The 14,826-nt window shown below is 45.8% G+C and overlaps 1 protein-coding gene across 8 annotated transcripts in view; it reads right to left on the minus strand.

The window, feature by feature from the left end:
• Nucleotides 1-14,826, minus strand: part of GALNT10 (polypeptide N-acetylgalactosaminyltransferase 10) — a 311,914-nt gene that overhangs the window by 84,023 nt on the left and 213,065 nt on the right. The window lies entirely within an intron of this gene.

Genomic DNA, 14,826 nt, shown 5'->3' on the forward strand with positions numbered 1-14,826 from the left:
TCAATTAATCTGCACAACTGTTTAAGGAAGTAGCCCAGTTTTACTCATTGATGCACAGAGAGGTTGAGTACTAGTTCAATGTCACCCTACTGTCTGACTCTAAACCTAGGGTGCTTAGAACCCAAGGATTCAAAGCCCAAACAACTTAAAGTTTTACATCTAGTTTTTTCAAAAATAATTTGCACATGCATAATTTTACGCTGTTATCTACAGGGGAGTTGGTGGCCATAAAATTTGGTTCCTGGTACTGCCAAGGTGGGCTTGGGTAATTAAGTCAGCTATAGACCCTGGCGAGCATCCAAAGAAATTGTCAAAAGGGAAAATGCCTTTGTTAGATGACTAAAACTGTTGTCCAGTCTTGTTGAAAGAGTGCAGTGTATATGCTGTGTTAGCAATTAGCTAAAATGTTAAAATGGGGTGGATATTTGACTGCACTAGTTGGGCCTGAAATGTATTCAAGGATGAGCTTTGGCTCACATATTAAGTCAGTGAAGGAAAACAAAAGGACAAACCAGGTGTCTATACCTGCTGCTGCAGCCTTGCCCTTTGAGCAAAATGGATGGTCTTGCTGACCGGGAACAGTCTGGACCGAGGGCTGTGATTGTGTGCCTGACCTCTGGAGGCGCCGGACAGCTGTGGGGACTGCACCCCACCAGCCACAGGCGCTCCCTGATTGGCCATGAACCAGTCACCTGACTGAAGTACCCAGTGGGCCTCCCTTCCTCCGCTCTAAAATGTAGAGGCTGGGTGAAGATGCCAGAAAGCAGGGCAGAGACTCCTTGAACTCTGAAGTCGTGCTGCCTGGGAACACTAACCTCTCTTCCATCAGTGGAAAGCCTTGATTTCTTCCAGATTTAAAAATAGACTGTGTGTGTGGGTAACTTGCAAAGCCTGAACTCAAGGTTTTACATGTGGAGAGCTTGCTGAGAGATAGGATCCGCGGGAGTGTGGAAGAAATATTTAAAAATAAAGGTTGAAATGTGAATAGAACCGGAGTGCCTGTTCTTGAACTCACTCTACCACGTTTTTTTAGGAATTTATTTTGCAGTGGGAGGCAGTTGTGGGTAGGGATACAAACAGGGTCTTCAGAAACCTGGAGGGAGTCATGGGAAGATCAGGGCAGAGGGAGACTCCGGTGATGGGTGTGGCGAGGAGAAGTATAATTCAATATGAGGAAACGCTTTCCTAAGAGCTGTCCAGTTAATCATGACACAGCAGGACAGACGTGGAACAGGTGCACAGAGGTAGCTCTCAGAATTACTGACCCGGCCTTACGGGTCACTCCAGCACACATAAGCAGGTGAGTACCCTGAGCTGAAAGAACCCAAATCCGGCTGTCTCCACTTGAGTCTTTCTATTTCTAAGGCCATGAAAGTGGTTAGAAGTGAGCTCCTATGGAGAAAGCGCTTTTGGGGGCAAAAATGTTCACTGGTAAGTTTTAAATGTCCCAGGAAAGATCAAAACCCATGTGCTGGAAAGCAGGGCTTTTAAGCCAGGTACCCCCAAATTGGAGATGTTGGTCTACCCCAGAATAGACAGGACAGCAGTGGAGAAGGCAGGGTGCTTCTGACTGAGGACCAGGAAGGGACCCAAGCACATTCTCACATCAAAAAACATTTTATTGGACATTTCAGGAGGAATTTATTCCACGTCTGGTGAATTGAGAGTTATGGGCTTGGCTGGGGCCTCAAACAGGTGATTATGGTAATTTAGAGAGAAAGTGCCAAGCGTTCCAGCTTGAAAACAATAGTGCCTCCTTGTACTGACAGAGGGCTGAATACTCTCCAAAGTGCCTTCCCATCTATTATCTCATCTGGTCCTTACAAAAGGCCAGAGATGTAGGTTGTGGCTCTCCTGCGGGGCTGTGAATGAGAGTTTTCCCCTCTCTGGGCTTCAGTTTTCTTATAGTGCTCCCAGGACTGCCTGGATCAGAATCCCCAGAGAGCTGGTTATAATGCAGATTCCCAGCCTCCACCCAGACAACAGAACCTGGACTCAGGCTGGGGTGGAGCCCGGGAATCTGCATGTTAAACATACTTTCCAGGTGATCCTTATGTGCACCAGAATTTGAGAACCCCTGCTCTAATATTTCATAACTCCTTAGCAGTGAGATCCTGTCATATGAAACACACACACTCAGCAACTAACAAAATCCTGAAAAAGTATAAAATTCTGATGAGTGGGGAGAAAACAGTCTAGTGTTGGCTGAGTGCATGTGATCATCCAGATAATAACAGCCTCTCAAGGATGTAATTAGTGCCCTCGAAACTGGAGTATGACTGTTTAATAATTTAAGTGAGGTCACCAGGATTAATGAAGAGCGGTTGAAATTCAATGTGGGACCATAAATCCGCACAGGCCTGTTACAGTGAGGCAAGTATTTATGACAAGGCATCCTGAAAAACAGGGGTCTGACTGAGGCTCCTCCGATAAGGGCCATGCAGTTTTGCACTTAAGGTAATCCAGGGTCTACATCCAGAGATATCACCATCCAACTGTATCACAAAGCATTTATTTGTGATATACGGTCTTCTATTCCTATAATCCAGTGTTTTCCAAGCCTGAGCAGCATTTCAACTCTATCAAAGTAATCTGAGATGCCTGTTGAGAATGCAGATTCTTGGGGCCCACCCCAGAACCACCGAATCGGAATCTCTGTGAGTGGGCCCTGGTAAGCTGCAATTTAACAAGCTCCTCAGTTGGTGCTGATAGGGATAAGGGTTAAGAAGCCCTACGTGAACTGAGCTGGAACCGGAGACCGTGTGGGACACACTCCCGGCGTGGACTGCCTGCCTTTGAGGTCACTTTCTCCTTGGCTACCTGACTGGAGGGTTCTCCTCAGGGTTCTTGCCTTCTGTGGAAATCAGCATCCTCCTCTATGTCTTTATGGCACTTTTCAGCTCTTTAGGCTCTTTCACATTTCTAGTTTCATCTAATCCCTGTAACGAGACTCTTGAGGTAGATGGGGTAGCTGAGCGCTCACCGCCCTGTGGACAGTCATGATAACCCCCATCACCACAACAGCGTCACCGGTGAGCACCGTTACTGAATGCCGACCGTTACTGAATGCCGACCGTGGGCTGGGCCCTGCGCTATATCTCTAGTGCATTACCTCACTTAATCTTCACCTGACCCGTGAAAGGGAGGATGGTAGTTATGGCTTGTGGGTTGGGAGTGACGGAAACCCACCCGCAATGAATTTACCCAAGAGGACGGTGTATTGGCTCATGGGAGGGGCAAGGACAGGGGCGGAACTGGCCTGGAGTTAGGTCAGGCTCAGCTGGCATCACAGGCTGGCGCCCTGGATGAATCACCGTGGCCATGGGGTTGGGACAGCACTGGCCAGGTGGGCTGGAGCCTCCTTCATGGCTGGGTGGTATTACTGAGCGGCTGTCCCTTCAAGATCACAAGGAATGAGTGGTAGGTGAGCAGCAGTCCACCAAACTGACTATGCCACCCTGTCTTCCTTCAGCTGGAAAGGGTGGGAGATGGGGGCGATAGGGTTCTGCGTCTACGACAAAGAGTGCTGAGAGTCAACTCTGCTCGGGTGGAAGGTCTATTTACAGGTCATCTTCATTCACTCAGGAGTTAAAAGTACTGATTGCTTCTTCTGTCATAAGGAAGCAGAAACATGTTTTCTGGGAAAGGTCAGGGCTGGTCTTTCCTCCTGCCTGGTTAAAACAGATCTGCTGGCTGCTGTGGAGGTTTCTGGGAAGGTAATTGTTAGTTTGAGCTTTCCGTTAACGGAGACTGGAGTGCAGTTATTATTTAGAATATTCCAGACCATATATTCTGACAGCACACAGAAAAGAAAAATTAAAAGTTTCTGAGAAGACTGGGCAGAAAACAGCCTTATAATTCCACCTGTTTTCACCCTCACTACATATTATTAGCAATGCCCAATAAATCCCATTCATTAATTGGCACAGTAGACGGTGGGAGTTATTGGTTATTTTGAGATTCCCGGTTGCTCATAAACAATGTGGGCATCTCTGAAGAGGTCTGCATTCATGAAGCTAACAAATAAATATATATATTTTTATCATTCTGGGAGGAATGAGTAGTTTGGTCTTTCAGGAGAAGGACCTGAGTGTATACGAGAATCCCAAAGGTTGAAAAAGGCAGTCTGCATCTGTTAATACATTACGGGACCCAACGTCCCTAAATAGTACAAGAGGAAAGAGTGTTACTATGGTCTTCACATGCCTGTTTCTTTGTTCTGTACAATGATGCAAGAATTACATTTTCATGAGATTTTTCTATTTCAGATAGGAAAGCAGGAGAATAAAAAGAGAGAAAAGAGAAATGAAAACTTCAATGCTATATTGAACACTATATAGCACCACGAACACTATATTGATTAACAGGGCTTCTCCTTTTAACTTTTTCAATGAATAAGAGATGTATAAATGTCTGGATCTGGCCTTCCTGATCTTCAGAACTGTCAAGCATTGCCTGTTTTTGGCTATGAAAACTGGTAACATTTTAAGCCTCCGGTGTTTACAGATCTGAAGGTGCCTCTGGATTCAAATCAAACCAAAATTGGCTCTGGAGCTGTGGCTGCCTGATAAAGACGTGACTGAACCTTTCCGGGACTGGAAGTTTTGCAAGGAAATTGGGAAGAATTCCTGAAGTATTGATATCTTTTGCCAATGAGTCATTTCACAGCTGCCCATGGGTCTGGTGTTGGTTAGTAGGTTAGAGCTGATGCCTACTTTTTGGCCAATGTGCTTCGTTAACCTGCTAGAACCAATATTATTTAGAGGAGCTGGCTAATATTTATGTAACCAAGCAGGACCCTATGGGGCCTTCCCAGGACAGACCCCCTGACACACCCCCATGTCCTTCACCTGCCTCTTCTTTGTAGAAAAGCTTTAGTCTCCCAGGCCCCCCACCTGAGTCTCAAAAGGCTGGCTCAGGAGTTAATGATTATGAAATGTGAAGATGTAGAAACTAACAATACTTGTTGGTCTGGGAAACTGGTAACAATTGAGACTATAAATCAGCCCCAGAGTCACTGAACTCCCAGGTCCCTGAAAGATACAGATAAAGGCCTGACACACATTCCTAAGTTGTTTTTACAGGAAGCAGACCTCCACCAGAAAACTGCTGACCACAAGCACAGAGACCTCAGACCGGGTGAAAGCAGAACAGGGGTGAGGCTTGAATCTTCATCTTGATGCCAACCCATCCAAGAATTGTGTATGAGCTGATCATGCACCCTGCAGTCCCCTCCCTCACACTGCCTTCAAAATCTTTATCTCCTAACCGGCAAGTTGGAGATGGTCTTAGGACATTAGTCCACCATCTTCCCAGGTTGCTGGCCCCTGAATAAAGAGACTTTTCATTTCCTGCCAACACTTGTCCCCTGAGTATTGGCCTTTTGAGCGGCAAGCAGCTGAACTTGAGCTGGGTACCAGCCCTGTCCAGTTACACTGATTGTGAATGAAAACAGCAGAACATACTTCCTTAGACGTATGGATGTATATCAGATGTCATGACTGAGTATTTCCTATCTTTACCTAGCAGTTTTGTTGTTGTTTTTACCTAAAAGTTGTTTTATTTAGGGGGTGGGATATGGAGAGGAGGTGAATTCCTTGTACTTGGGTTTGAATTTTCTACTAAATGTGAATTTTCCCATTAGGCAAATGTTGGCTAAGAGGCTCCCAATAAAACTAAGTATAATATGTTTAAATTGCTTACAACGGTGTCTGGCACATGGTAGTGCTATCTAGGTGTTACACAGCATTATTATTATTGCTATTACTGCTTCTTCCCCTCTATGAGGCAGACAAAACCAGCTCCTTCAGCTCCCCACTTACTGAGCTAAAAGAAGGATGGGAACAGGACTCGGATGGTTTGCACTCGATCAAGTGAGATACTAAGGGACCTCCTTCTTTTATTTCAGCCTCAAATCTCATTTCCCTCTAGGCCCTGAGTAAATAGCAATTCATGTCAGACCTAAGCTGGCAGAAAGGCCCAGGAGCTTTCTGAAGAAAGACTATGACAGAAGGGGGGCAGCTCTGTGGCCCTCTCCCTGGGGACCTTATTCCAAGGACCTCCAGTCACCTGCTTCATTGGGTTTTGCTTCCCCCCATTTAGTTTTTAAGGGAACACTAAAACAGTGGAAAAGGTTAGACTTTAATCCTCACAAGAAAATCAGGAGAGTATCAGCAATTTAGCAGAGTTTTGCTGCACCAAGTTTTTAAAATACAGAAGGCTCGCCTACTGTATAGAAGCATCACCTTTCTGAGAATATAATGCAGCTATTTTCCACTACAGAAACGATTCCTTCCCAAGCATCAGAGCTTTTGATGCTTCAGATGCAATCTGAGCGATTTATTTGATTTTTTTTTTTTTGCTATCCCAGTAAATCATTTATATAGTGCTTGATTCACAAAATCTTGGGTTTTTTTTTTAAGATGCACAAAATATACCATAAGCATATCGACTCTTGCATGCTGTGTTCTTGCCAGATAGCCACCAAAAGGTTTATAGATTTCCCCCATTATAAACTAATTGATATTCTGTAACAGCTTTAATCTTCTTAGCAGTTCTCTCCTTTGGAGTCTGAGGGGAGAAGCACTCAGGATGTTATATGAAAGGAGAAGAGAATCAAGAAACCTGTGGATTTGCTTAGTGGTAAGACACCCTAGAGACTGGGCTGATACATAGGAAGTGTGATTCTTAAGGTTACGGAACCCATCACGGGGAAGATGGATCCCTCCCATCAAATGGGGTGACTAACCAGGAGGAGACTCCTCTAAGGGCAGGTAAGCACTTTAGGATACCCCCCATCGATCTCTCAGAGCCTCAGTTTTGTCATCTGTAAGATGGAACTGTTTCCCCTGCCTTCACAGTTCCAAAGAAGGAACAATATTTCATTTCTGGGGTGGCCAGGAGAGGGGACACAGGGCAGGCCAAAGTATGAATGCTCATGCTGCCCGCACGGCCTGCTAATTTATGCTTTCCCTGCTGTGGTGAACTCACCGGTACAGGCTCTGCCCTGCCAGGGAGGCCCACAGCTCCTCGCTGCTCAGCCTGTTCCTGCATCAGGCAGTTCAGGAGCAAAGTGGTAGGGACAGATCCGTGTTGTGCTCTCTGGATCAGCCCCTCCAACAATACACCTAATATTCTGGAGTCATGTGAATCCTGTCTCTATCTCACAATTGACTCAGAGGAGGAGAGATGTGATAGTCATTTTATAATGACAAGGGGGAAGTGACTGTAGAAAACTTAGTGGAAGAGACCTGGATACAAAGTTAAATATAACTGGATGTCCACTACACAAAGCGTAATGTAAAGGGTCTAAATGTAGATTCGCATTATGGATTATTGTCCAGCTAGTAAATAACAGATGAGTTAGCACTACACCTACTGACCTGAGGGATGTCTGTGATACATTAACAGGGAAAAAAAAGAAGAGCAATATATACAGTATGATCCCATTAAAAGGGGAGAAAAAACCATGTAAAGATTAGGGGCAAAAGTTCTAGAATCAGAATGCATGGTTTTGAATCAAAGTTCTGCCTCGTTGTTCTAAGTAGACTGGCCATTTACTTAACCCCTCTTTATCTCAGTTTTCTCATCTGTAAAATGGGATAAAATTTTATTACGTTTATTTACGTTTATTAAGTAGAAAAAGGAGGTTTGAGATCATTGAGTCCAGTGGTTTTCATACTGGGAATGACAGAAGCCACAACAGTGCTGAGGTGACGAATGGGTAAATGCACTGAGCACGAATGCTCAGTAAGTATTAGCTCTTGTTACTACACGTTAGTGTTATGAGGCAGAGTGGTCTAGAAGGATACACACCAGACTGTTGACATGAGTTACTTCAGTTGGCCTGCAACTAGAGGGGGATTGGGAGGGTATGAAAGAGAAAATGGAAATGAACAGACACTGGGAACCAAAGAACATGTTCAGATGGCAGATTAGATGCTCAACAGCAAATGTCACAGGGAAGTGCAAATCCAAACAACAATGAGAAACCACTACACACCTATTTCAAGGGCAAAAATCCAAAACGCTAACAACACCAAATGCTGACAAGGATGTGGCGCAACAGGAACTCTCATTCATTGCTGGTGGGAATGCACAATGGCATAGTCACTTTGGAAGACAGTTTAGCAGTTTCTTGCACAAGTAAACATACTCTTATCATATGATCCAGCAACTGCCACCTTCCTTGGTATTTACCTAAGTGAGCTGAAGACTTACGTCCACACGAAAACCTGTACGTTGATGTTTAGAGCAGCTTTATTCATAATTGCCCAAACTTGGAAGCTACCAGGATGCCCTTCAGTAGGTGAATGGATAAATAAATGGTGGTGCATTCAGACAATGGAATAGTATTTAGCACTAAAAAGAAATGAGCTACAAGTTATAAAAAGACATGGTGGAACATTAAATGCATATTACTAAGCGAAAGAAGCTGATCTGAAAAGACTGCATGCTGTCTGATTCCAATTTTATTAGATATTCTAGAAAAGGCAAAACTACTGAGACAGTAAAAAGGTTAGTGGGTGCCAGGGGTTAGCAGGGAGGGAGAGATGCATAGGCAGAGCACAGAGGATTCTTAGGGCAGTAAACTACTCCATATGATGCTATAATGGTAGACACATGTCATTATACATTTGTCCAAACCCACAGAATATATAACACCAAAAGTGCACCTAATATAAACTATGGATTTTGGGCGATAATGATGGGTTGCTGTAGGTTCATCCATTGTAACAAATGTACCCCTCTGATGCAGGTGCAGGACACTGATGAGGGAGTGGGTGTGGGGGGATATGTGCAGGGGGTGGAGGGGTGGATGGGAACTCTCTGTGCTTTCAGCTTAATTTTGCTGTGAACCTGAAACTTCTCTAAAAACTAAGGCCTATTAAAAAAAAAAACCACACTGGGAAAGGGGAGAACCCTAATGTTAACCGTAATTGCCTCCAGGCGATGAGGTTATGGATGGCTTTCTGCGCTTTCCACATTTCCGTCTTGACTCCTAGCCTGTGCTCATGACGGTCCCTCTGCCTGGAACATTCTTCTCCCTTCCCTAACCCAAGGAGAAGTATCTGCTTATCCTTAGGATCGGGTTCAGCTGCAATTTTTTCTGGGAAGTCTTCCCTGATCTTCTCCGTGCTTGACAGCACCTGGACCTCCACCAAGGGGCACATACTCCATGGTCTTATGATTGCCCCTTACCTTGTATGTCTGCCCTGCTGGATGTGAGCCTTAGAAGAGAAGTCTATTTTATTCCCGTTGTAGCCCCAGCACCTGCTGCAGCGACGGGCACAGAGTCATTTCATGAATATGAATGAAATCAGGACAAATGTAGAGAAAAACAAAATCAGCAGCACAAAACTCAAGGTGAAGAGAACCCAAACAATATGGTGAAAGTGGGGAATGGCCATCCCAACAGTTGTGGTGGTCCTGGAAGCAAACTAAGGCTTCGAGAGAGATGACAAGAAACGAGGAATAGATGCTGATGGGCTCGTGTCAAGAGGGGTACGTTGCAATGCAAATCAGGCCAGGGCAAACGGATCTCCTTGACGTGTCTCCAGGACTGGCATGGTGTGACAGTGCAGGTCAGAGTTAATAAGCCCATCATAGAAGGAAGAGCTGGGACCTTGGTCTCAATGGTGAGAGCCTCTACCATGTGTACTAATGGGCCCTGCAATGTCCATACTCCCTCCAGCACCAATCACTGCCAACAATCTGTTGATAGCTCCACAAACGCTTGCTTGCTTAAGAACCTCCTTTCAGGGAACCCTTCCATGTGTATGTTTTTGTTTGTTTGCTGATGGGGAGCTGCGTTGGGGGAAATGGTGTCAGTGAGATCATATCATAGCCTTTCGTTTCTGCACCTCATCATTCCAGGTGGCCCACAGTTCATTCAAAGACAATAATCCCATCCAGGTCTACATATCCTATTATTTTTGGAAAACCAATATTGTTTGGAAATGGGGAGGGGAAGGAGAATAGAAAGAAACGAATGAACAAAGACCCCTCTTGATTTTCCTAATAAAGATCTCCTATCTGGGCAGTGTAATCTGGAGGCAGGTCTGCCACCCTACACGCTCACCTTTCTCCCACTAGTGCAAAAACACCTCTATGTCCTCCTCATCCTCAAGCCAAGCCCCCACATTTGAAGAGCTTTTGGAGGCCCCTGGAAAACTCCGCAGTGCTCTATTTGCAAGCAGGGCCAGGATTATTCCGGGCCCAACGTTTGCCTTCACTCTAGTCCCCAGTGCTGCCTGCACAAAGCCCTGGATCTAATTTCAAGAATTCATCTGCTCCAATTTTGTCTCCTACCTGAGGTCTCGACCCTCAGCCAAATTAAAATTAGTTGCCCTGAGGATCCTAGAAGAGGCTCATTTCAGAGCAAAATGCCTTCTTCCAGGCAGCGCCAATCAAGCCTGTAGTTAGCATCTATGAATTTCAACTCTGAGAACTGCCTCTGCTCACGTGGCCCAGAGGAATCTGTCTTTCACGGTGGCCCATATTTGCCGTACTCGAGACAGGCCTCTCTAGAATTCTGAAGTTGTTTCTCTCAAATCTCATTTTTAAAACAATCACTGCTAAGTTTTTCTTCCAAAGCTGCCTTGAGAATTTCTTCTTGAAACAAGAAGAATGATTGCTTTTCTGAAGAATGCAGGTTGCAAAATCTGACAGCTAGTGTGCAGGCAGGACTGAGGGGCAAGAGGTAAGAGTTCTCCTCTGCATTCCATGCCCGATTCACTGAGAAAAAAGGGCAACAGTCAGGGGCCTCAGTTCTCATTCCTGTCTGTGAAATGGGACAGTATTCATTCTCTTCTCTATCTTATTAGGGTTTGGGGACGGTACTGCATTGGGTTAATGTTTTTGCTCTCTGGAGAAACAGATGTTACTTGGTGAATGTCATTCTTATATAATTTACCTTTTCTTTCTCAAGACTGTTACAGTCTTTTTTTATTGGGGGAGGGGGAATCACGTTATTTTCATCACTGAGTACAACACTGAGGAAATTGGGATATTGGAGCATAAACCATTCTGGTCCAGGATTGGTTGTGTTTGATAATGAGCTCTCTTTAGCAAGAAGTTTGCTCTTTAGTACAATGGAAAATGATGTATTGAGAAGCATCCTCGGGGGTAGAAAACAGTAATGTGCTTCTGCAGATGTTTCACATTAACAGCTAAGACGAGGGGACAGGCTGTACTGGGAGCGCAGAGAGGGGATTCTTGTCTCTTCTCTGCAACCAGCTGGCCATGTGCTCTTAGTTAAGCTTGTCCACTGCTCCAGGACTCAGGTTTCCCATCTGTACAATGAGTAGGCTGTTACATCTGCAATTTTCACACATTTTTAAGCAGTGGAGTTCCTCTTAGTGAACAATTTTCCAGAAACCAAATATAGACCATGCCAGGAGAGGTATGTGAACCCCACCTGCACCTGTGAGGTTCTTCACAGCCCTCACAGTGCTCCCTGACGCATTCCTGGGACCCCTACTGCTCAGAGGCACATGTTCAAAGCCAGTAGCCTTGGATGACCTTGAAACTCTTTTCTAACCCAACAAGTAGAGCTGCTGTTTCTAATCTGGATGATGCCGGGTTCACTCTCCCTCTGGAGGACTAATGCCTTGTGATGCTCAGAGATGGATCCTGCCAAGTGTTATGGGTCTGCCCCATGCTTCAGAAAACAGGCGACAGGGACCTGAACCTGAAACCCAAAGACGTGGGCCAGCGCCGGTCACCAAAGGAACCTCTGTGTCTTCCACAGCCACATCTATCTCGCGGACTGAAGACGACCCTGTTGCGAGTGATGGTTTTCCCCGTGTGTGGATACAGCTGTAGCTGCCATATATTTTCCCTTCTTCTCTGCCCCCCCTCATTCATTCATTCACTAATTCACAAACGTTTATTAACCACAAATGGCCTAATGAGGAAGCCTGATAATGAACAGGTCAGCAAACAGCCCTGTGACCCTACGTGGAGAAGGGAGCACAGCGGCAGGGGCGGGGGACCGAAGTGAAGATGAAGAGGAGCCCGGCGCTTCCAGGATGTCCTGGCCGAGGGAAGAACACGAGAAGACCCCAAGGCCGGATGGAGCCTGGCGTGCTCCAGAACAGAAGGCCCTGCGGCGGCTGGTACACGAAGAAGGGGAGCAAAGTGAAGAGGGCAATCCGCACGGCTGTGGCTCTCAAGAACCTGAGGGAAGGCTCGGGCGCTCACCCCGAGCAGCAGGGGCTGTGTCTGCGCAGCACAGTAAACAGACGTCAGTTAATGACTTGAGCAATGTGCTCATTTATATTCATTTTCACCACCTGGCTGAGAGCCCGTGGCCTGGGGGTGGCGGGCCCAAACTGGGGGAAGGATGAGGTTGGGAGAGGAGGAGGGGTAAAGGACAAAAGGCAGGAAAGACAACCGTAGAGCACGGGTCTGGGGCTCTGAGTCCACGGGTCTGGGTGTTCTGCTCACTGGCTGTGTGAGTCTGGGCCAGTCACCTGACCCCAACTCCTCGTCGGAGACGCAGAGACCCCAGGGCCTCCCTCAGAGGCTGTCGTCAAGAATAAATGAGATAATGTATGGGCCTGGCACATAGAAATGGTCCCCGGAATGGTGAATGGATGGGGAGACAGTTTAGGCGGAAGGTGGGACAATAGCACATTTTTTTAGTGCTTTACAATTTGCAAAGCCCTTTCACCCACGGAAAGAGGGAGACCATACCTCCATGTCTGTACATTTATCCCTGACACCCCCTCCAACAAACTAGCCGTAAATAATGTTAATAGTAATAATGATAATACCAAGCTTAAATGTTTATTTCTAATGTTCACTTTGTGCATTGTACTGTCCTAACTATTTGACATGTATTAACCCACTTAATAGTCATATTAAGAGGTAGATTCCCTTTTACAGATGAGGGAACTGAAGCACAGAGAGATTAAGTGACTGGGTCAAGGTCACAGAGCTAATAAGTGACAGGGCCAGGATCAAAGAGGTAACTATTGCTAAAGAATGGTGCTACAGACACAAGGAGACACACCCACAGGTGACTTCACAGACCTCACTTCAGGGACACAAATAAATCTCATATAATGGATGCTATTGTAACCATGGCGGAAGTACTAAGGGAACAGAGGAAACGAGCTCTGATCATTTAGTTGTCAAACATGTATTAAGCATCTACTATATGCCCAAGGAGTTGAGGATATGTAGTGAACAAGACTGATGGGGTGGTCCCAGCTCTCAGAATGTGGATGCTGGTAGAGGAAACATACGACAGGCCAATGTTTACACACACCATGCTCACATGTTACAGTTATTTATATTTTAATACTGATGTGATAAGAGCAAAGAAGGAAAAGTAAAGGGTCCCATGACAATGAGTGTATGTCAAGAGTTAGGGGAGAGGGCTTCCCTGGTGGTGCAGTGGTTAAGAATCCGCCTGCCAATGCAGGGGACACGGGTTCGAGCCCTGTTCCAGGAAGGTCCCACATGCCGCGGAGCAACTAAGCCCGTGCGCCACAACTACTGAGCCTGCGCTCTACAGCCTGCGAGCCACAGTTACTGAAGCCCGGGCACCCAGAGCCCGTGCTCCATAACAAGAGAAGCCACTGCAATGAGAAGCCCGCACACTGCAACGAAGAGTAGCCCCCGCTCACTGCAACTAGAGAAAGCCTGCGCGCAGCAACGAAGACCCAATGCAGCTAAAAATAAATAAATAAAATAATTAAAAAAAAAAAGAGTTACGGGGAGAATTAGAGACGGTAGGAACTGAGTTCAAAATGTGTGTGTATGTATGTGTGTGTACACACACCCCCCGCCGCGTAAGTGGGGTGTAGTACTAAAACGGGACAGCAAGCAGCTCAGCTTCGATTATTCTGGAGTGTACTTAGATTCCCTCTCTTCACTACTTATTAGTGCCTCTACAAGAAAGTGAGAGAGGAAAGGGCTTCTCTGGATTTTCCTGCAAGTGGTGAAAGCTCTGATACAAAGAATAAGCTCGAGACCATTGGCTGGAGGGCAAATTCTTCTTGGATTTCATTTGTGGCTCCACCTCTGTGTCTCTTAAACCCATGGGTAAGGCCCATAGCGAAGAGGCTCTGCAGTGTGGTCTAGTGGTTAAGATCATGTGCGTGGGGTCAGACAGATGTGACTTGGTCACCACATCACCATCTAAGAGCTGTGTGACCAAGACCAAGTCACTTAACCTCTCTGAGCCTCAGTTTCTGCATCTGTAAAGTGGTGTGGCAGATACTGTAGGTGGGCTGTCCTGATACCTTCTCTAATCCACTTCTTTTCCTATTTCTACTAAAGAGGCCAAAAATCAGAACACTCACGTTCCCAGCCACCCTTGCAGATATGGACGCCCAAATGTCAGAGTTCTGGCCAAAAGTCTCTGGGGAGACTTTCCTGAATAAGAAGGCAAAGTCTTCCAAGGAAGAGGCTTTGTTCTCTTTGCCCTTCCTCCTTCTTCCTGCCTGGAAGGTAGAATTCCCAGAGGTACAGCAGCCATTTTGTAACCATGAGGATGAGGAAGTGGGAAAAGAGAAGAAGTCTGGTTCTCCAATGACAGACTCGAGCAGCTGTACCAATCCTGGATCTCATTATCAAATGAATGAATAAATGAATAAACCCCTTACTTGTTTGAGCTATTATTTAAAGTTCTCTATTATTTGCAGTTTAATGCACTTCTACGTTGATACAAATGGGATAAAAACAGAACCTATTTCATGGGTCGTTGTGAGGACTAAGTAAGATAACTTGTGTTCAGTGCCAGGTTCATGGCCTCAAGTGTCAGTACATGGTGGCCCACATGCTGGCGCTGCTGAAGATGGGAAAACCTACCAC

Source organism: Orcinus orca, chromosome 3, assembly GCF_937001465.1.
Source record: "Orcinus orca chromosome 3, mOrcOrc1.1, whole genome shotgun sequence".
NCBI lineage: Eukaryota > Metazoa > Chordata > Mammalia > Artiodactyla > Delphinidae > Orcinus > Orcinus orca.